We start from the raw sequence: 20,947 nt of genomic DNA on the forward strand, positions 1-20,947 counted from the left end.
ATATTACACCTTTAATGCGTACACGTCACTTTGACGTGGTGAGATTTCGCGGTTTTGGGACGTTGCATGACAGACAGGTGAAGTGGGCGCAGCCCGAAAACATCTTGGCCAATCGCGGAAAGCTGATGGTGAGAAAGGCGTAGAATCAGAAATATTTTTTTTCTTTTGGTCGGACTAATCATGCATAATCAGTGTGTACACGTCATATCAGATGACGCGGTTTTCGCGGTTTTCGCAACGTAGCTTGATAGACAGGCGGTGTGCGGGTGTTCCGGCAAAAATTTCATCAATCATGGAGCACTGATTACAAAAATTGAATAAACAGTTTGGAATAGCTTTACGTTTTAGCACCCCCCTTGTCTGAATCTAACATTTTTCACGCCAACTTAGGTCACTGGATGTGCCACTGAGAATGTGCCAGTCTTCGATGAAAAAAAAAACCTTTTTTAAAATTGCTTTGGTGATTGGCCGAATCGAACCAAAATCCCAAGGGTTCCTCAAGTCCGGCAGCCAGACCCTTGAGCAAGCCTCGCCACGGATGCTTCTTCCTTCGTTTATTGACGCAGTGAGTCCTGCTCTTCAATGAACCTCTCAAACGCCAACTTGGGTCACTGGATATGAGCCACTGGCTATGTGCCGTTCTTGAATGACAAAATAAAAGTTCTTCAAGATGACTCTAGTTCTCGGAGGAATCGAAACCGCATCATATATATTCAGTTAATCTTGTCTGGATGTATATTTAGACACGCGCCACGTGCGGAATTCGCGGCGGCGGCGCTAGATGGCGCATCATGTCTGGAGGGAAGCATCGAAGAGGAGCCCCGCTTCACACATGCTGTGTTTCGGCGGTGGCAATACGATATGCCTCTTCATTCCTTCAATGCTAATCGCAATGACTCGAAGGACCGCTCAGCGGCGTTTAATTGGACATTATTGCTTTCGGATTCACAACTCATAAGAAGTGCTTAGGCGTCCTCGTTTTTTTTCTGTTTCACTTCACATCGGAAATTGGAACAGGAATATTTCAGGTACTTGCGTCTGTTATTAGCCCACCGGACACGTGCCCCCTGCCTCGGTCTTTCCAGTGTCCAAGAATTTTGCTTTCTGCGAGAGGCCGCTTGTCCAGCTGGTCAAATGTGGGTGGAAGCGCTGCTCTTTGCTGGCTGAAACGAGAGCACTCGCAAAGAAGGCGCGCGATCGTTTTGCTGCGCCCACAAAAATCACATAGTAGGATGTTGGCCATTCCACTGCTAAAGGAGTGCTCATTTGAAAATCCTAGTCCAAGCAAAAGACGGCCTATAGAAGGGTGCAGTCACGTTTTGAGAGGCCAAAGGGAATGTAAGCTTTAAATTATGGTCGAGGGTTTGAAAGTGAACGCTTGTAAATTCGGATGAATTTCATCCACAGTGTTAGGTGCAAATCTTCCGAGTATCCCGCGGCGGCGGCAGAGTGGCTGTTGCATTCTGCCGCTGTGTACGTGCTCACAGACTTAATTCCTATCTGCGGCGGCCGCATTCTGATGACGACCGAATGCGAAAACGCTCGTGTACCTAGCCTTCGGAGCACCTTAAATAACTGGTTATACAGAATCAATCCAGAGCCTTCCATTAAGGCGGTTCTCATATATACCCACTGTTGATGTTGGACATTTAAGAAGTACGAATAAATCAATCCAAACAAATCCTAGCGTTGAAACACAGGCACAAGTATATGTTAAACGCATTTCTTAGCATTTCATTAAAATATTTCTTTAACCACAGTAATTTGCAGTGAAATGCCTAGCCAGCTGAGAGCCTGTGACGCGGTCTTAATTTTTCTCGAGAAGGGACTGTCTGGCTGGTTGGCTTATACATGATCACAAAGTTACACAGCATGAGAAAAAGGCACGGGAAAAACGTACGTACATTCAGCGTTGTATGTGTGCATGAGTCTCTTTTGTTGTGCTACGCGTTGCAACTTTGTGTTCATTTTTCGAACAAAGAGGACTCAGCCATCAGACACGACGTTTCATTGAGTTCCGTATAGCCATATTACGTGGCTTGTAGAAGAGAGAGAGAAAGAGATAAAAGGGAAGGCAGGGATGTTAACTAGTCAAGAGTCTGGTTGGCTACCTTGCGCTGGGGGAAGAGAAATATAAAGAAGGCCGTGCACGGACAGCGCTACAGAGTCAAAGGCGCTCGCACAAGCCAGACGTACTCAGAAAGCACAAAAGTGCCTTTACTGCCTTCTGAGAGAGAGAGATAAAAGGGGAGGAAAGGCAGGGAGGTTAGCCAGTGTAAGTACCGGCTGGCTAAGGGTTTGTTGAAGCGTACATATACAGACAAGGGGTGTTACGGAGAAACTGTGTAACAAACGAAGGTTTCATAAATAAACGAAAAAAAAATATTATATCTTGAAGCACTTCGCCCTAAATGCTGGGCTCAGGGTGTTTCCTAAGTAATACAGCTGAATTCTTTTTGACCGAGGGCTGCTTAAAAGCGCTAATTTACTATTTTATGAGCTCTTCGGCAGAGACAGCGATAGAAACGAAACTATCCCAGGCCTTGTCATAAAACGTCAAGCTATCCGTCCGTGAATTGATTCTCGCGAGGTTCTGCGTGCCAGCTGCGCTTTCACGGCTTACCTCGACAGCAGTGCTCGCTACGACAGCAGGCGTCGCGCTCACCTTCCCCGTGAGGCTCCACTGTCCACCTATGCGCCGTCCAATTACTGCTATCGACCTATCTCCGAAGCGTCCCCTTCCTCCTGGCAAGCACCGGGCGGCAGCCGCTATCTTTCAGCCGCGCGAGAATGAATGGCTGCCGCTTCAGCTGCGATAAAGCCGCACGGATTACTTCTGCAGTGCATAGGATGGGCGCCTCTGTCTTTTCTTTCTGTTTGTAGGATTGCGTGAGGCCACTGTCAGGAAATCGGATGATGCGGTTTTTAGTCTCATTTATGCATACTCTCTGTGTGAGCAAAGGCACTAGCACTGGCACTAAGTATTGCGAACGGCTCATATTTCTTTATTTTTGTCCTACCAGAATTAATTTCCACATTCTTGAAGGAAAGGAGAAACTGGTACTGAAAGGAGAAACAGAAGCAAGAAACGGTCGACGGAAACAAAACAAAACATGAAAAGGCACTCGAAACTTTATGCATGTCCTCAAAAAAAAAAGTTCGGGTACAGTTAATGTTCTATTTCGTTGCAAATGACTTCTCGAAAAGGTATTAGCTGTCTAAAGCTACTTGAGCATAGCTGTGACGTGGTGGACTAGCCTCAGTAAAGTGACGCGCGGAATAATATAGCTAAGAGGCGGACAGTAGGGATGCTTACCTTTCGTGAGCCTCTGTAGAACTTTAACCATCCATTGGCAGATGTCAGATAGTGAATGTACATCAGTTTTCGAAAGTGCGCGAACGCATTTTAACAGTGAACTGGAGCTCATAGCGAATCTAACGTCACCCATGCGCAGATTTTTTTTTTTTTTTTGCTGTGTGGCCTGCTCTGTAAACCAACAAACTGATTTCGCCTTCAATAGTCTCCTTCATCGCCTACGCCTGTCAATTATCTTGCTTCTTACACTGAATCGGGAAAAGGTCGTCGGTGGTTTGCACCCACCATAGAGTGTTTTAATTTGGCTTTTTACGCTCCGCTCAGCAGCCGAGCGGAATGGAAGCGCGTATGCGCATGCGCCCTCCGCTTAGCCGCAAGCGGCCTAGCGGAGCGACAAACACGGTCCACTTGCAAGCTGCCTGAGCAGAGCGTGCTGTGCAGTGCGTTGGCTATCACGTGGCGTTCCCCAAGACGGCGCTTTATATTCCACTGGATAAAATGAACAGGTAACGCATTACAAGCGCATGTCTAAATACTTCATGGACAAATAAGTTATACATATTCGTTTTACTTTATAAAAGTGATCAATGGGTGTTTTTATTTGTTTTATTACCCTGAATTATGCCAGAGCGCGCTGCAACCCCGAAAGGTCCGCTCCGCCACGCTAAACGTATAACTAAAACGTGAAAATCGTCCGCCGCTCGTTGTGGCTTAGCGGGTCAACTCGGAGCGGAGCGTACCGTAAAAACGCTCAGCTTAAATATACTCTTATGACACCCCGGTCGCACGTGGAGCATCGAGTGCCCGCGATGCGAGTGGCAGCGAGAGACGTCCGTGACATTCGGTCGTACGCGGACAAAGGTGCAATACTTTATGAATCTCTTCTTGATAGTGACCTCATACGGTATCTCCAATTGTCGATCTTGTATTATATATGTTCCCTGTGTATCTTTGCGTGTGCTCGTCCTAACTTGCAGCAGTCTTATTTTCTTCCTGAGTGTACACTGACGTTACGTTGCGTGCACTGACTCTTCAGGTGTGCTTGCGATCGGCGCTGTCTATTATTCTGCAGGTATATTCTGTGCTCCTACTGTGCTTACAGTATGGTGTCAGATTTTAACCTGGCTATTGATGATTTATTCATCTGGTCCCTTTTTCGTTCGGTCTTTCTGGCTATGGGCTTTCTTGTTTTGTTTTCATATCTTTAATACATGCTGAATTTCTAGGGAAACAAGCAATAACAAAACAAGCAGCGACTTTTACTCCTTAAAGGCAAATGTGCACAGAAACACACTGACATACAGCACAGCACAACAAATCGCACAACGCATGAAATGTTGTGAATGAGGAAGCCCTAAGGGGAGCTTGGATAACTTGCGACGTGGGGCGTCATTCGGTTCACGGGGCTACCAGGAGTTACTGGTGGAAAGGCATCGCCACCGAAGCCCTCCGTGAGCAGCCATTGGAGGGATCGAGGACATAGTGGAGGGGCTGCGCAGCCGGAGGTTTCCTTGTCCAGCGCACACTCCTTCAGGAAGCAGAAGCTCCCCAATCAGACCCTGTGGCTATATATGATACCATCCTGCACCGTTTTATCAACACCGATCTTCTACGTCGATGTTACTTTGCTGTCCTCACCATTGTTATTCTTCTTAAAAAAACTATTGCAGGTACCCAATAAGAAAGAATTGACCAAGAAACGGGTGGCGCACTGCAAGTACCATTTACAGCTGCCACGCGGATCATAAAACAACGAGGCGGCCCTACGATCGCGCGGCCCTGGGCAGATATAAGAGTAAAGATATGCCTGGGACTCTGTACACTTCTACACCAAAGCAGCAGACAAGCGTCATTGAACATGGCGACCTCACATGGCTAGCATCTATTCCCTACACGAGAGTATTCTTGCGAACTTTTACAGCAGATATGCACGAGCTTGTTCAAGAAGGGACTTGAAACTTGGGAATATTGAAGAAGGCGGTGGGCGTAAATATTCACGAAAGGACTTGAAGTTAGGGAACATGAAAGAAAGCGAGATGTGTAATTAAGAAGAGTTGGTCTGGCCTTACTCATGATAATGAAATGGTTGGCATCGCCGCTCAATAAACCAACTCCTCAGCCTCTGTCTCAGTATTGTGTGGTTAGCCGTGACCTCACTCCGTCGTAAACCAACAGCATGACGAGCAGCGAGGGCATCTGTGTGGTAGTCTTAAGTTCCTTTTTAACTTCTTGAAGAGTCGTCGCTTATTTATGGCCATTCTTTTTGGACCTGGGCGATTCTTCGAGAATCGCACTTGTGCTACATCTCTGACTGCCGTACAGCTAATGTTCTTCGAATGATCATTATGTAACCTGATTTTATTATGCGTTCAGTACTCTTATGTCATGTTGAGTAATGTCGATGACCTGTGTCCATAGGTGTCGGTTACAGAGTCAGAACAATATTTGTGTAAATTACTGTTATGCATGTACATAGGTTCGTTTTTTCGTGTCTGCGTGTGAGAGTACATTACGTTCTTCAGACGATCGCTTTTCACGTGCCGAACAGTTACTCATGGGTATGTATGTATGTATGTATGTATGTATGTATGTATGTATGTATGTATGTATGTATGTATGTATGTATGTATGTATGTATGTATGTATGTATGTATGTATGTATGTATGTATGCATGTATGTATGTATGTATGTATGTATACGTACGTACGTACGTACGTACGTACGTATGTATGTATGTATGTATGTATGTATGTATGTATGTATGTATGTATGTATGTATGTATGTATGTATGTATGTATGTATGTAGGCGGCATTTGTTCCGCCTGAGCCTCTTGTGAGTGTCACTATGTGTGTCACCAGGTGTCGAAGAGCCACATGTTTCACATGAAAACAATCAGCAGTCGTTGCACTCTCTTCCTGACTGCCGCGGGCCCTCCGGGGAAAACGACGTCTTCAAAGGTCCTGTGCGACAGACGATTCATGTCTTGAAATGTCAGACGCAGAAAGCACAGTTACAAGAGGAACGAAAAGGCGTTCAAGTGCTTTTCCTTCCTCTTGTGTGTTTTCTACGCTTAAGTTTTCAAAACGCAAATTATTTACAAATGCAGCCGTCACAATGATGCCGCCGTTAGTCTCTCTTATGCGAGTCAGCGCACAAAGCCAAGTGAAATTGTTTCTTCATAAGTATTTATGTTGTATAAAAAAAGAGAGAGAGGACGCACGACTGGCACGACGGCGTCGGCCCCTCACCGGAAGGCCGTGCTGTGGTCCTATCTTGTAAGCATACTCCGAAGGGATCACGCGAGCACATCGCTGCGCAACGGTGGGTCCCAATCATCACTCAACCTGTCTGTCCAGACGGAGAAGACGAGTACGATAACAGCTCGCAATATTATAAATGACGCCTGTCTCCTCGCTTTCACACTGCCCAGCTGCGCCAAGAAACTGGTTTTGTGTGTTTTGTCGACCTCAACGCTATCTCATCAACCCATCGCATCGTCCGCGTCCGCCTTCCCAAAACAGGCAGGCAGGGGCAGGCAATTGAATCTGCACGGAGCCACGAAACCTGGTGGGGAACCGTGTGAAGCCGTTCGAGACGCTGTTACGTGCGCATACGCAAGCTGACCGAACACATGTCGTTGTGAGTATTGCTAGGACGGCTCTGAGGCTGCATGCTGCTGCGAAGAGAGTCTAGCGGTCTCCTGTGGTGAGTATGTCCGCTACCTCATTCTATCTTAAATGCTCCTTGCTAGGAGCGCCATATCCAAAATTATAATGGGGCAAGTTACTGCAAAGCTTATTATGTTGCTGGATGGAATAATCACTTAAGGTTTAACTTTTCAAAGTGACCCATGATCCTTCAGTGCACCACAAAAATTTTGAAATAGCAGCCTTTTGCATTTTTCCGCCATCCAAATACAACAACCGTGGACTGCAAGAGAAACTGCGTGGTCGGTCACAATACAAGGAAAATATTCTTGCCAGCCCATACGTATAGCTTGCTTGTAACCGAATTATAGGCGAGCCGCATGCTGTGTCAAAGGGCAAATTAAATGTGATATTCTGTGACTTAAGCATAAAGTTTGCTTGTTTTTCTCACTGAAAACCATATTAAAACCTGTGTGCTGTTCAAAATGCTCATAATAGCGGAGGAAAATCGGCGATTACAGAGTGAAGGCTGTTGAAAATATCGTTCGGTGTGCATTCACGGCGTCTGTCATGTCAGAAATAACTTGTAACAAACGCCGCATTTCCAAGCGCAGCAGTTTTTAACGATCCACTTTATTTTCTATTATTCTTTTCTTATCACCTGTCGCGCCGAGTGCGAGATGATTGTGATAACGACGAGCTCATGACGAAAGGTGAAAATATTTAAAAATGATACAGATCGTTAAAAAACACAGTCTCGCGTATTGTACATGTCTTGCTTTGCGGTGGTTCACGGATACAAGACCAGGAAATGTTCTCTGAATGCTAGGTTTTCATGGAAAGGTCAGAGAGACGTATTGATTGCTGTCATGAGGGCGCACTGGATGAAGCACATGCGTCCGTTTTCACCCTGCATAGGCGATAACTTTTCTGAGATCATTACAAGTCGACGGCGGGAAATGTTGATAGCTTGTGAGCTACATGCCTTTCTATATAGGTTCCGTTCACATACGACGAGAATAGGGAATGTATTGGCCAAGACGCCGTGGTGAACATCATAACATAAGAAGCCAACAAACGAGAAACAATAGAAAAGAAATACGAGATTTCAGTACGTAGGCGTTCCACAGCAACACGAACACCTCCTTGAACCTGTTGTCTCTTCTCTGGGCTGCGCTCTGGGCGCTGTGTTGTGTTCTTTTGTATAAGACTGCGGAGCTTTGCAGGGCTCAGTACGTTGATTGCACTCAAGTTGACTAGTGCGACTTGGTTCTTTGCTTAGTACGTTGGCTGTACTCAAGTTATCTAGCGCGACTCGGTTCTTTGCTTAGTATACGTTGGCTGTACTCAAGTTGTCTAGCGTGACTCGGTTCTTTGCTTGGTACGTTGGCTGTGCTAAGTTGTCTAGTGCAACTCGGTTCTTTGCTTATTACGTTGGCTGTTCTCAAGTTGTGTAGTGCGACTCGGTTCTTTGCTTAGTACGTTGACTGTACTCAAGTTGTCTAGTGTGACTCGGTTTTTGACTTCGACTGCGAGCACCGTATACAGCGCAGTATAGGTCGAGAATCCCCGCCCCCCCCCCCCACACACACACGCACTAAAAAAAAAAAAAGAAATGCAAACAAACAGCTTAAGTTGCCCCTCGTCTTATATAGTGATCTTTAGCACATTGTGAGTCGTCGTCTGGCCAGGTCAAGTTCAAGGGTATACGTATAGTCCCGACCGACTTATATTCCGGTTTATGCGGTATATTCGTTTGGACTAACGATGGAAGGGTTTCACGAGCCAAACTACTGCGACCATGGCCATTGAGAGCAGCAAAGCGGGAAACATTGAACGTACTTGAAAATTTTTTTAATGACACAGGCATATAGTGAACATATCAGGCGTCACATTACATGATTTCTATTGCGCATCATTCTAGACAGTGTAATTTACAGTTCATTAGAGCGAGAAGTAGGAGGAGAAGGAAAGAAAGAGAGTAGATGCGGAGGTTAACCAGAAATGCGGACAGGGAGGTTAGCCAGTGCAAAGACCGGCTGGCTATCCTGCGCTGGAGTGAGGGAATAAAGTGATTAAATAATGTTACAAGGTTGCAGAAATCAACGGAGAAGGCACAGAGGGGACGACGATGATCGCAGTGTGCGGGCTGTCTGCTATTTGTTCAGAGCCTCATCTCTAAGTGTAAATACGTACTGTAAATAGTCACTGCTTACGTTTCTTATGTAACCATCTGACGGAAGGAGATACAAGTTAAAGTAAAAAAAGAAGAGACAGAAAAGAAGTTTGCGCATAAACGCGATGAAGCTCGCGACAACGTGACAAGTCTATAAAAAAGGTCGAATATTCATGAAAGTACTTCGTGATGACGCGTGTAGCACAGGTTAGGGATATGCACTAGCGCAGCCCTTTTATCTGCTTTCGCATGTTATCATATATGTATAATCCTCATCTACGTGCACCTTTTAGAGTACAGTCTGCTTTCACCTGGACAACGACGAAGTGTATCTTGGCAGACTTTCGTTTTCGCTTCTCCTGGCTCTTTCTCAAAAATTTTGAGGTATCTCGGTGGCGATGGTATAGTAGATCACTGCGCGCGTCTCCCAAAACGGCGGCGCCAGCGATGGCCACCTCCAGAAAGCGGATCGACCTGTAGAGTGACACTGACTGCGAATACGCCCATGTACTCTCGTTCAGCAGTGAGGACCCTACCGACGATGACTTTAAGCTTGTAAGCAGCTGCAATGCGAAGAGAAGGGACGCCAGGACCTCGAGTACGCAATCTATATAAGTCCCACACGGAGCGTCCAATGCCAACACCATGCTAATTGTGCTTGCGCTTCCCAAAGGCATCATGAAGAGGCTTAACAGGCAATCGGTCTCGATGTTACTGTAAGCCTTGATGTCAAACGAGATCACGGGCGTTACAGTGAACACCTAAAAAAATTATTGGAGGTTGGCGCTGCGTTCGGGTGCTCTTAGCACTCTACACAAACATAACATATCCTGATGGGATGTAGGCGCGCTCCCACTGCGTTCCGCTGTGCTTTCATGCGATAACCGGTGTGACATAAGACGTAGACTTGGTCATCCCCAGCAATGACTTGCAGATTGTTGTCAAAACAAAAAAAGATCGTGTCGTCATTGTTAATGTTTAACTTCTGTGAGCTCACGTTGCGAGAAGATTGTGCTCAAAGAAACTGTCTCCCTTCGCACGTTGAGGTGGGCCACTGCAGACATCCTGCTCGGCCTTTAATTCCAAAGCCTCTTCATTAAAACTGGGACACGTGAGCAGCGTCTGTGAGAAACAGTGTGCTCCCACTGCACTGAGCCGCACTTCGCGGATAACTGTGCGGCCACTGTGATGAAATGTTCAAAGTGCGAGGGATCGCATGAGGCTTCATCGAAGGATTGCGCAAAAATAAAGAAGGAAATTGCTAGGGATCATTCATTTTATCGGGAAGCAGCCCCTAAAATCAGGAAGCGATACTTCCATCGTCGACATTATTCGAAGAAAGCTACGGCTTCCGCGACGAGTCTGCCACATCATACGTGACCTCCTGCGTTGCTGTTTAGGCAATACACGCAGAAAAGACTGCAAATGACGAGGCGTTGGGAAGAGCACGGCCACCAAATCTTGGCCCACGCTACCGAAAGAACAACCAACAACAAGATCGGAGCACGCCAATGGAAGTAGACTACCCCGGGCATCCACAGCTGGAAAATTGACTGAACAGGACCGGCAAGTGGTTATAATGCTTCGATCACTAATGAATATTATTCGCATGCTGCTGTAGAAGCTACCGAAAGCGTAAGCTCAAAGCGCACTGCAAATACTGGTCCATTGAATACAGCACTTGCGGGCGTTGTATACCTGTCATGGTGGTGTAGTGGCTTTGCCGTTGCACTGCTTTGTCTGAGGGCGCGGGATCAAATCCCGGCCACGGCGGCCGCATTTCGATGAGGATGAAATGCAAAAAACACCCGTGTACCGTGAATTGGGTGCACTTTAAACAAACCCAGGTGGTCAAAATTAATCTGGAGCACCCCCACTACAGCATGCCTCATAATCATATCATGGTTTTGGCATGTAAAAGCCTAGAATACGAAAAAAAAGGTTCCTATAAGCCCCATGCCGTGCCCAATACTTCTTTAAGTACTGAAGTTAGAAATAGGACATTTACCAATGAAATGCGAGATGTTTGAAGTTCCGCATCTTGAATTTCTGTCAGTTTATTTTCGTGAATCGGTTTCTGTGCTCGTTATCAGCGAATGGAAGATATCAACTCCTTACAGATTGTCTGGATACGAAGCTTTTGTTACTCACTTTCATCCGCGCGGACTAATGTGCCCGTCCCATGCTGTGCAGCCTCATGACGATAAACAATACTACCTTCGTATAAGAAATAACAAAGTGTGTTTCGTTAATATTTGCAGCTATACTTCGTATCAGGGTGGTTTGACAGTGAGAGGCTGAGAGAATAGCTACAGGAGAACAAAAATAGCCCCTGGTTCATCACTGCGGCGACTTCACTGCGCATCACTTGCTTTTGGGAAGTACAAGGATAAACTCCAGGGGTTGGAATGTTGTGCCATTTGCCTTTGATTGTGACTATTGCTTCATGAATGATGGTAGTCCGACATATCTACGGGTTCTTACGTTAGCAGCAAGCTGCCTGGACTTGGCCTAATGTCATGGTGCTTCACATCTGCAATGTGGAGCACCATGACACAAACGTGAATTGTGCTATGGTTTTATCTAGTGTACAGTGGTTTTGTGTGTTTTAAGAAATGTGCGATGGTTTTGCAATGTCGATACTCACGTTAGACACATTCCCACCAATTGAAATATCATTTGAGCAGGCTGCTGGAGAACAACAATGCCCCTGGTTCATCACTGGCGACATCACTGCGCATCACTTGCTTTAGGGAAGCACAAGGATAAACTCCAGGGGTTGGAGTGTTGCGTTATTTACCTGTGGTTGTAACGTTTGTTTCATGAAGGATGGTAGCCTGGCACATTTACGGGGTCTTACGTACAGCAGCTAACTGCCTGGACTTGGCTTAATGCCATAGTGCTCCACATCTGCAATGTGAAGCGCCATGACACAAATGTAGACTGTGCTATGGTTTTATGTAATGTGCAATCATATTCTGTGTTTTAACAAATCTGCAATGGTTTTGCATTGTCGATACTCACGGGAGACATTGCCACCAATTCAAAGATCAATGGAGTTAGTGGGCTTTTTCTTCTGGTGTCTTGAAGGGAATAGGGAGTTTACCTCTGTGAGATTGTGAAAGCTATTAATTATTTATTTTATTTTTTTATTGATACTGTCCTCCTCCCGCGTAGCATTTCGGGATAGCGGGCTCATCAGTAGCTAAACTTCCCATATTGTCACAATTAATAAATAAGAACAACAGAATGGACTACGTTTGCGCCACTTATTGAAGACGCGTCCCGGGGACACCTCCCCCACAACATAATCGATAGCATCGCAAAGGCAATGAAGACTGCCATTGTCGTTGTCATCAAGCGGAATCGATTTCGTCGTTGAACTCGAGAGACTCGTGTGCTCTGACGGCGCGCAGAACGGCGGCACAGACGCACTAAGCCACTTTATGATCTCAGCAACGCACGACGCATTCACAAGAAAATGCAGCCTAGTATGGAACTCATTCTGTGAATCACTGGGTCCTCTTAAGCTGCTGTTACATATCTCCGGGAAAGTGCGGAGTCTTAGTTCATTTCCCCAACAACGACACTCTCTCGCAGCTGTGGCCTTCTATCTTGGCCGAACTGAACAAGACGTGTCGGATTTTTTTTTGTGCGTGTGCTAGAATCGCCGGCAAGCCTGTCACTATATACCAGCGGCGACGTGAGTGTCGTCTTTGAGAGTTGGGTATTAGCAATAGACGCGCCTTTGCCATCGAAAAACTCTAAGTTGTCCTACCTGTCTCTAAACACTGATCCTTTCCAGGGCGTGGCGGTATCACTTATGCAACCCTTGGATAGCTTGCACAAGAGGCATGAGGTGCGCTGCTGGCGAGTTTTAACAATTCATGACCATAGCGGTACTGTTCCCCGGCAGTGGAAGTCAAGTCGGCTGATGCCATTGCTCAATCCGGCAAATCCCCTTTGTATTTGACGTCATATCACCTTATTGTTCTGGCAAGCCACATCGGAAAAGTAAGTGACTCGAGTGATATCCAGAGGAAGCTCCTTGCACGTGTAGAATGATATCTAGAGCACTACAAAATCTACCCTGCCTTCATGGCAGGCTTTCGTCGGAGCCATTCTTCAGCCGACAGCGGTATTGACCTCGCAATGCCTACAAGAGAAAAACCGCAAGCGCATAACAGTTCCGCTCTTCCTCGACCTGAAAGGCACTTATGACAACGTTGCCCATGACGTCATTCGGATCTCGGTGGAGGCTATCAGAATTAGTGGTCACATGTTTGGTTCGTTATGCGACTAAATAACCTGCTGGTAGTTTTTTTTTTGTGCAAGTCGTAGATGTCCCCACAGCGTCCCGCATGGAGTGGCGTCCCGCATGGAGGTTTGTTAAACCCCACTTTGTACAATGTGACCCTCATCGGTCGCGTGAAATTTTTACCTATCACAACCTACCTTTCGTCGTACACCGATCACATTTGCCTTTGAACTTTTGCGGTTACTATAGCGTTCAGGTGTGTGCATGACTACAGCGGGCTGCAAGCCTGACATCAGCCTATCTCAGAAGAAAAGGCTTGGCTGTGTCCACCGAGAAGTGCACTTCTGTTGCCTACACACGTAAACCTGTGACGTTATACCCAGCCTGCATTAACAAATTGACTGTAAGTTATGAAAAGACTCATCGACCCCCATTGCGCATTTCTGAAAAAAAAAAAAAGGCTGTCGTCTGTTGCTCATTTAGTGGGATTCATGTGCGGGAAAATATGGGCACATTTATATCCTCCATGTTTCAGTTATACAAAGGTTTGTTTCTGGAATTTTCATGCTGCCTAACAGTGCTGTCTAAAACGTGCAAGTCCAATGTTCGTTAATTGCAAAGCTTTCAGGGCTAAGCAATGCGCAGATGTTTGGGGCTTTCTCGCTGTGCTTCAACATCTGCACAATCGTGCTCGACAAAAATCATACAATACCGAACATAATTAAATCACTGTTAGTTGTCTCAAAGCGCACATCCTTAATTCCCGCATCCTCGATCACTGCTTGGCCCTATATACCTCAGGAACGCCTCGAGTTATATTTTCGAAGTTATCATCACCCATGAAGGTTGTTTTCGCCCAGGATATACGCCAGCAGCAAGGCCTTCATTTTCCACGTGGTGTCTCCAACAGCCTTAAGTACGCCTAATATTCCGGGGCTTCCGATTTAGGCCGCTCACCCAAGAATGGCTTTTAAAGAGACAGCACTGATCTTATTGAATGAAATGTATGAGAAAATAACACACATATCTCTCGATGGGCAGGTCTCGCCCACAAGCTCTACAAGTGCCGTTGTCATTCCAGCTATGCAAATCGCAGTCGACTTCAAACTTTGTTATATTGCAACATCAATGGCGACAGAGCTTACTGCCAGGCATGCTGCTGTAAAATACGTCCAGCAAGAGCAACCTCGCAAATTGGTCATATTTTGCGACTCTAAGACAGCACTTTAGAGTTTGTAATTTGTCTTGCATCGCAGGACTCGTGAGCAGTTGGTGCATGAGATAAGAGACTACCACCATCGAGCTCTCGGAGAAGAGCATAACATTATATTTCAGTGGCGATCAGAACACATAGACATTGCTGGAAAGGACTTCACGGACGAGGCCGCCCGGTCCACTTATGAAGGTGCTCCCGAACGGTCCCGATCCCGCTATCCAGAACCGATGATGCAAGAAAATTTTATTTCATGGCTGAAACTATAACGCACACTTTCTGGTCTTCTGCTAACCTCTCGAGCTGTCGTCTGCATACACTGGATCTCTCCTTAAAGCTGCAAGGGCTATCAAAAGCTTCCCGCTCCGATGCGACATTGTTGTGCGGCCTCCGGCTTGGAGTGGAGTTTGTACAAAGGTGCATTTTTTACTCATTGGAATGAGTGACATACCTATGTAGAACTCTTGCTGAATAGAAGAAACTATGAAAGCCTTTTGTGCCATTGTGCCCGGCACGACGTTCATACGGCCCATCTCTGGGCAGCGTTACGCCGGCTGTACTCATGTCCGTTTTCGGAAGCGAAGATCCTTGGACGACGGCAGTGCAGATCGCTGGCGCAGAAAGCAAAGAGAGCATTACTTCCTGCCTTTTCTGTTCTTTTCCTTGTTACTTTCACTTGGTGAATATGTCTGCGTGTATTTTCTCGTCTGTGTATTTGCCTCACCTTGGCGCCTGTACAATCGGATCGTATCCCAACCCTACCTTCGGCTCTTAGAACTGTGCATAGTGACCTCTATCCCGTCTGTGCAGCCTCGTTTCGCCTTTTATATCTAAGATTTTCGGAACATCTCGAGCTACATCAGTACCTCATGTACTTTTCTTAACTGTCCTCATCCTTGATTTTCTGAACTTGTGACATTTCTTCTAGTTTAATATTATTGCAATATTTATTTTTTATTATTATTTTATTATTTATTTTATTATTTATTACTATTATTATTATTTATTTACTAATATTATTACTAATATTATTTTATTACTACTATGTGAAAAGGACTGTAGCTGTCAACACTGTATGGTGAATAAATTCTTTCATATACATTCACACACAAAAAAAGAACTGACGGCAAACGTTGTTGTGGCTGCAGTACGCAATTCGAATGGGTTGACAAGCCACGCATATCCAAAGAAAGACAAATAATCGAGTGGTCAGAAAGATTTGTAATATATGTTGGCACGCCCACTGTCACAGTATCTGCGAGAGAAATTTCCCTTCTGCAAGGAAGAATGCAGAATTGCTCCTGGACATACGTACTGAGCGTTGACAATGCGCGAAAGCGTATGGCAATCTGAATATTATAATTTTTTTTTGCTTTAGCGCTTACGATGTTTTCACTCTTTCTTCTGACGTCTTCATTTCCCGCAATTTTCGTGTTTGCTGCGCGAAGCCCTTCAGTTGGAATTTTGTACTTGTATGTGTCGTTCGCATATGTGTACGTTTTATACTTTGTGTGGAGATCATAGGGGAGCAGCGTAGTAATTTTTCTTGGTGTAGGCATATTAACTGTGAATATCATTATTTGTTCATTTGGTCACTTACTGTATCACAGCTTCTTGTGTATAATAAGATGTCCTGTTATATCATTATATATATATATATATATATATATATATATATATATATATATATTGTTACGCCCACAAAAGGCGTTACTTTGAAGCCGGGTAGAGTTAGATGCGATGGCCTTGATCAGCTGAGCGCCTGTCGATATTCAGCTAGCCAGCCAACCGTCGTCTTCCTCGTTCACCACTCTTCGGTGCCCCCCGCATACTGTTTGATGAGGCGTGAACCCACTATGCACGTAAGAGCGTCACATTTCCCTCCGCGCAGACGAAGCCCGCCGGGCAAGTCAGACAGGCTGTCGAGAAATAAAGGGCTTTAAACGGGCGACATGCGAAAGTTCAGTCTTTGCTGACCGTCGGCCATTTGATGTGAGACGTGCTATGCGGTAGGTTAATTCGCTGATACGCTCAGTAATCTCATAGGGTCTATCATAGTGGGCCAGCAGTTTTTCACACAATCCACGTTTCTTGGTTGGTTTCCAGAGCAACACTAAATCACCAGGGTCATATATCACGTGTCGGCGTCGGCGGTCGCAGCGTGCCTTCGAGCGGTCTTGTGAAACAAGAGTGCGTAAAGAAGCAAGTCGTCGGGCTTCTTCAGCAAAACAGACTGTCTCTGATATACAAAGATTATCGTGGCTGGAGAACGGGAAGATAGTGTCTAGTGTATAACGAGGCGGACGAGCGTAAAGAAGAAAGAAGGGACTGTAGCCCGTAACTTCATGCTTTGAGGTGTTAAATGCGTACGTAATGAAAGGTAGCACGCTGTCCCAGTTCTTATGATCTGACGCGACATGCATGGACAGCATGTTAGTAAGAGTTCTGTTCGTGCGTTCCGTAAGGCCATTTGTTTGGGGATGATACGGGGTGGAATGTCGAAACCTTGAAGCACATAGATGAAGCATCTCTTCGACCACGTCTGCAGTGAACTGCCGCCCACGATCGCTGATGATGACTCTGGGAGGTCCATGTCGGAGAATAACAAAACGCAGCAGAAAAATGCACACTTCGGTTGCAGTAGCCGACGGTATTGCAGCTGTCTCACAGTAGCGTGTCAAGTGATCGGCACACACGATAATCCAGCGATTCCCGTCGGATGAACGCGGGAAAGGACCGAGGAGGTTGATGCCAACTTGCTCAAAGGGAGTGCTGGGGGGTGGCACTGGATGGAGTTGACCAGGAGGAGCACTCGTCGGACGCTTGTAACGTTGACACTCGCTGCAGCTGGACACATACTGGGCGGTCGTCTGGCGCATTTTAGGCCAGTAGAACCTTTCTTGAAGGCGGTAGAGAGTTCGCGCAGAACCCAAATGACCAGATGTTGGATCGTCATGCATAGCGCGCAAGACGGAGACACGGAGACTCTCCGGGACCACCAGAAGATATCGTTGGCCTGTAGCAGAATAGTTCTTTTTAAAGAACACCATCACGAACGCAGAAACGAGTGGATGGTGCTGATTGCCTTGCAGTAATGAGCAGTGGTTCTAAAGTTCTGTCTTTTTGTTGCTCGACCTTGAAGGTATATATATCAGGAAATCCCGGCTCCAGTGATGCGATACAGCAGTCGAAGTTGTCCGCGTCGCAATCCGTCGTTGGCAGCGGCATGCGCGAGAAGCAGTCAGCGTCGGCGTGGGGGCGGCCGCTTTTATAAGAAACGGTAAAGTTATATTCCTGTAAACGAAGTGTCCAACGCGCAAGCCGGCCCGACGGATCACGGAGATTAACCAGCCAGCAGAGAGAATGATGGTCTGTCACCACAGTGAAGGGGCGCCCGTACAGGTACGAACGGAAGCGCTGAACTGCGAAAATAACTGCAAGACATTCTTGCTCTGTAACGGTGTAATTACGCTCGGACTTACTTAAAGAGCGACTCGCATAGGCGACGACGTGTTCTTTGGTGTCGACGCGTTGAATAAGGACAGCGCCGATGCCAATACCGCTAGCGTCCGTATGAACTTCTGTGGGAGCCGCATGGTCGAAGTGTCGGAGAATGGGATGTGACGTCAGGCGAGACTTCAGCTCATGAAAACAAGCTTAACATTCAGGAGTCCATTCAAAGGGAACGCCCTTCTGGAGGAGGCATGTCAGCGGATACGCGATGTTGGCAAATCCACGAATAAACCGGCGGAAGTACGAGCAAAGCCCTAGGAAACTGCGTAGCTCTTTTACATGGCGAGGTTGCTTGAAGGCTTCCACCGTAGCAGTCTTCGCTGGATCAGGTCGTATACCGTCCTTATCCACTAGGTGTTCCAGAACGAGTGTTTGGCGCTCTCCAAAATGACACTTCTTCGAGTTGAGCACCAAACCCGCTTTGCCCAAGCAATCTAGCACAAGATCGAGACGTGCGTTGTGCTCACTGAATGTGCGCCCGAAAATCACTACATCGTCTAGATAGCACATGCATACTTCCCACTTCAAACCACGCAGGATGTTGTCCATGAAGCGCTCGAAAGTTGCAGGCGCATTACAGAGCCCGAACGGCATCACATTAAATTCAAAAAGTCCATCTGGTGTTACAAGTGCCGTTTTCTCCTTGTCTACCTTGTGCATAGGAATCTGCCAGTACCCCGACCTCAAGTCAACAGACGAAAAGTAAGACGCTGATGAGAGGCAGTCGATAGCATCATCAATACGTGGCAGAGGATATACGTCCTTTTTAGTGATGGTGTTGAGGCGGCGGTAGTCAACACAAAATCGCCATGTACCATCTTTCTTTCTAACCAGAATCACTGACGCTGCCCACGGACTACAGGATTCTTGGATTACATTCTTATTTAGCATTTCGTGGACTTGGTCATTGATCACCTTGCGTTCCGATGGTGAGACTCTGTATGGTTTCTCTCGCAACGGTTGGGCAGATCCCGTATCTATGCGATGGTGTATACGAGAAGGAGGAAACAATGGTGGCCCCTCTTGCTGGAAAAAGTCAAACATTCGGGCATGTTTTAGCAGAACATTCGCCACTTCGTGACGCTGCTTAGTGCTGAGTGTCTTGTTTACCATAGTCAGAAATGAGGAGTGCGCCGCAGGGCAGGCATTAACGAAATGGCCCTCATCCGCAGAATCAAGGGCCTCTGTAAGAATGGCGAGCGATAGCACTTGATCTTCATGGTAGGCAGCAAGTTTCAGACCCTGTGGCAGTATTGTAGGTTCACTCGAACAATTTACGGCCCATAAGTTAGTGCGTCCATGAACAACTGACAGCGTGCAATACGGTATCAGTACATTCCTCTTGATGCAACTCAGATGAACGGGCTCCACGGTAGCGTCAAACGTTCCGTCGGTGGTAGGGAAACAGGCAACTGAAACACACGTTGCGGATAACGGAGGCACAACTGTATCCCGGGATACACAAAGCACACTTTCAGGATACGGTGGGCCTTCCATAAACACAGCAGAAAAGCTCGTACCTACACTGATTTCACCCGTTTTGCAGTCGACGGTGGCACCACACAGTTTCAATAAATCAAGGCCCAGGATTACGTCATGCGTAGAATGAGGTAGAACAGTGAACTCCACGTTAAATATTTGATCACCCAAGGTAACGTCTACATTACACACGCCCACAGGATACAACAACTCCCCACTCACTCCGCGAAACGTATCGGCACGGTCCCAGCGAAACATCACTTTTCGTCCTATAGGAGGCTTTTGAACGCAAGACTCATCACTGAAACGGTTGCTCCCGTGTCCACTAAGGCCATGGATGATACCCCGTCAATTAATACAGACACCTTATTCTTAAACATACAAATGGTTGGAGGTATCTCTGTCGACATCGAAGATTGTCCAGCGACCTCACCTCCAACGGCCGCGCTGGCTAGTTTTCCGGAGGTGGTGACGGGTATCGACGCCGCGGAGAGGGCGATCGGCTTACACGAGGAGCGGGTGGTGGTGTCAAGCTGCGATCGGATGCTGGAGAACGGTCCCGCAGCGGCTCTGGGTGCTGGTGAGGCAAGCTTTCTAAATATGTGTGCGAGGGCGAATATGTTTCGCCCAGAGGAGCGCGGTACCGCCGAGACATCGTCGATCGGTCGAACGTCGGTGGTTGGCGGCGATTGCAGTACCTGGCAATGTGACCCAAGTCGCCACAGCTATAACACACAGGTAAACGACGATCGATGAACTGCCCTTCGAAGCGCTCAGCCGTGGGGGGTCGTGTAGCAGAGCGAAGCGGCTGAGCCTGCTGCACAGGAGCAACGGTCGGTCTCCGTGCAAACCTGCCGGGGCGAGGGTGTTCTGCAGGTCGGTGTTCGGGCGTAAATGTGCCCTCACGTGGCCATGGAGCTCCTCTGTGGTTGACGTCTGTGACACATACCGCCGGTTGCCAGGAAGCGCAGGGTGCGGCAGGCGCCATGTGTTGCGGGTAATAAGTATTAGGTTGTCGTATGACGTCGCGCGCAAGTTCCTGGTGCCGCAGCAGTTCTTCACGCACGATCTGACGTATGGTAGACAAAAGATCGGCAGACGGGCTCTCATCGATGCTGGCAACGGTTGTCACATTCGCCAGGCGTCCAAATTTTGGCACAATGCGACGTGTTTTCAACGTCTCAAACGTACGGTGACGCACGACATCTGAGACGGAATCAACGAGTTCCCGGCTTATGAGGAAATTGTATACATCTTCTGCAATTCCTTTGAGGAGATGTCCGACACGGTCTTCCTCAGACATCTGCGAATTTACGATTTTGCACAGCTTGAGGATTTCCTC

General features: G+C 46.9%; 1 long non-coding RNA gene across 2 annotated transcripts in view; it reads left to right on the forward strand.

Moving 5' to 3' along the window:
• The first annotated feature begins 6,762 nt into the window (after nucleotides 1–6,762).
• LOC142573219 (uncharacterized) overlaps nucleotides 6,763–20,947 on the forward strand; it is a 128,971-nt gene continuing 114,786 nt past the window's right edge. The window contains exon 1 of one of the 2 annotated variants that reach the window (XR_012826252.1): nucleotides 6,763–7,024. This is a non-coding gene — a long non-coding RNA (uncharacterized LOC142573219). The remainder of the gene's footprint in view (nucleotides 7,025–20,947) is intronic. The other variant, XR_012826254.1, reaches the window with a different exon arrangement.

This window comes from Dermacentor variabilis, chromosome 1 (assembly GCF_050947875.1).
Source record: "Dermacentor variabilis isolate Ectoservices chromosome 1, ASM5094787v1, whole genome shotgun sequence".
In the NCBI taxonomy this organism is placed as follows: domain Eukaryota; kingdom Metazoa; phylum Arthropoda; class Arachnida; order Ixodida; family Ixodidae; genus Dermacentor; species Dermacentor variabilis.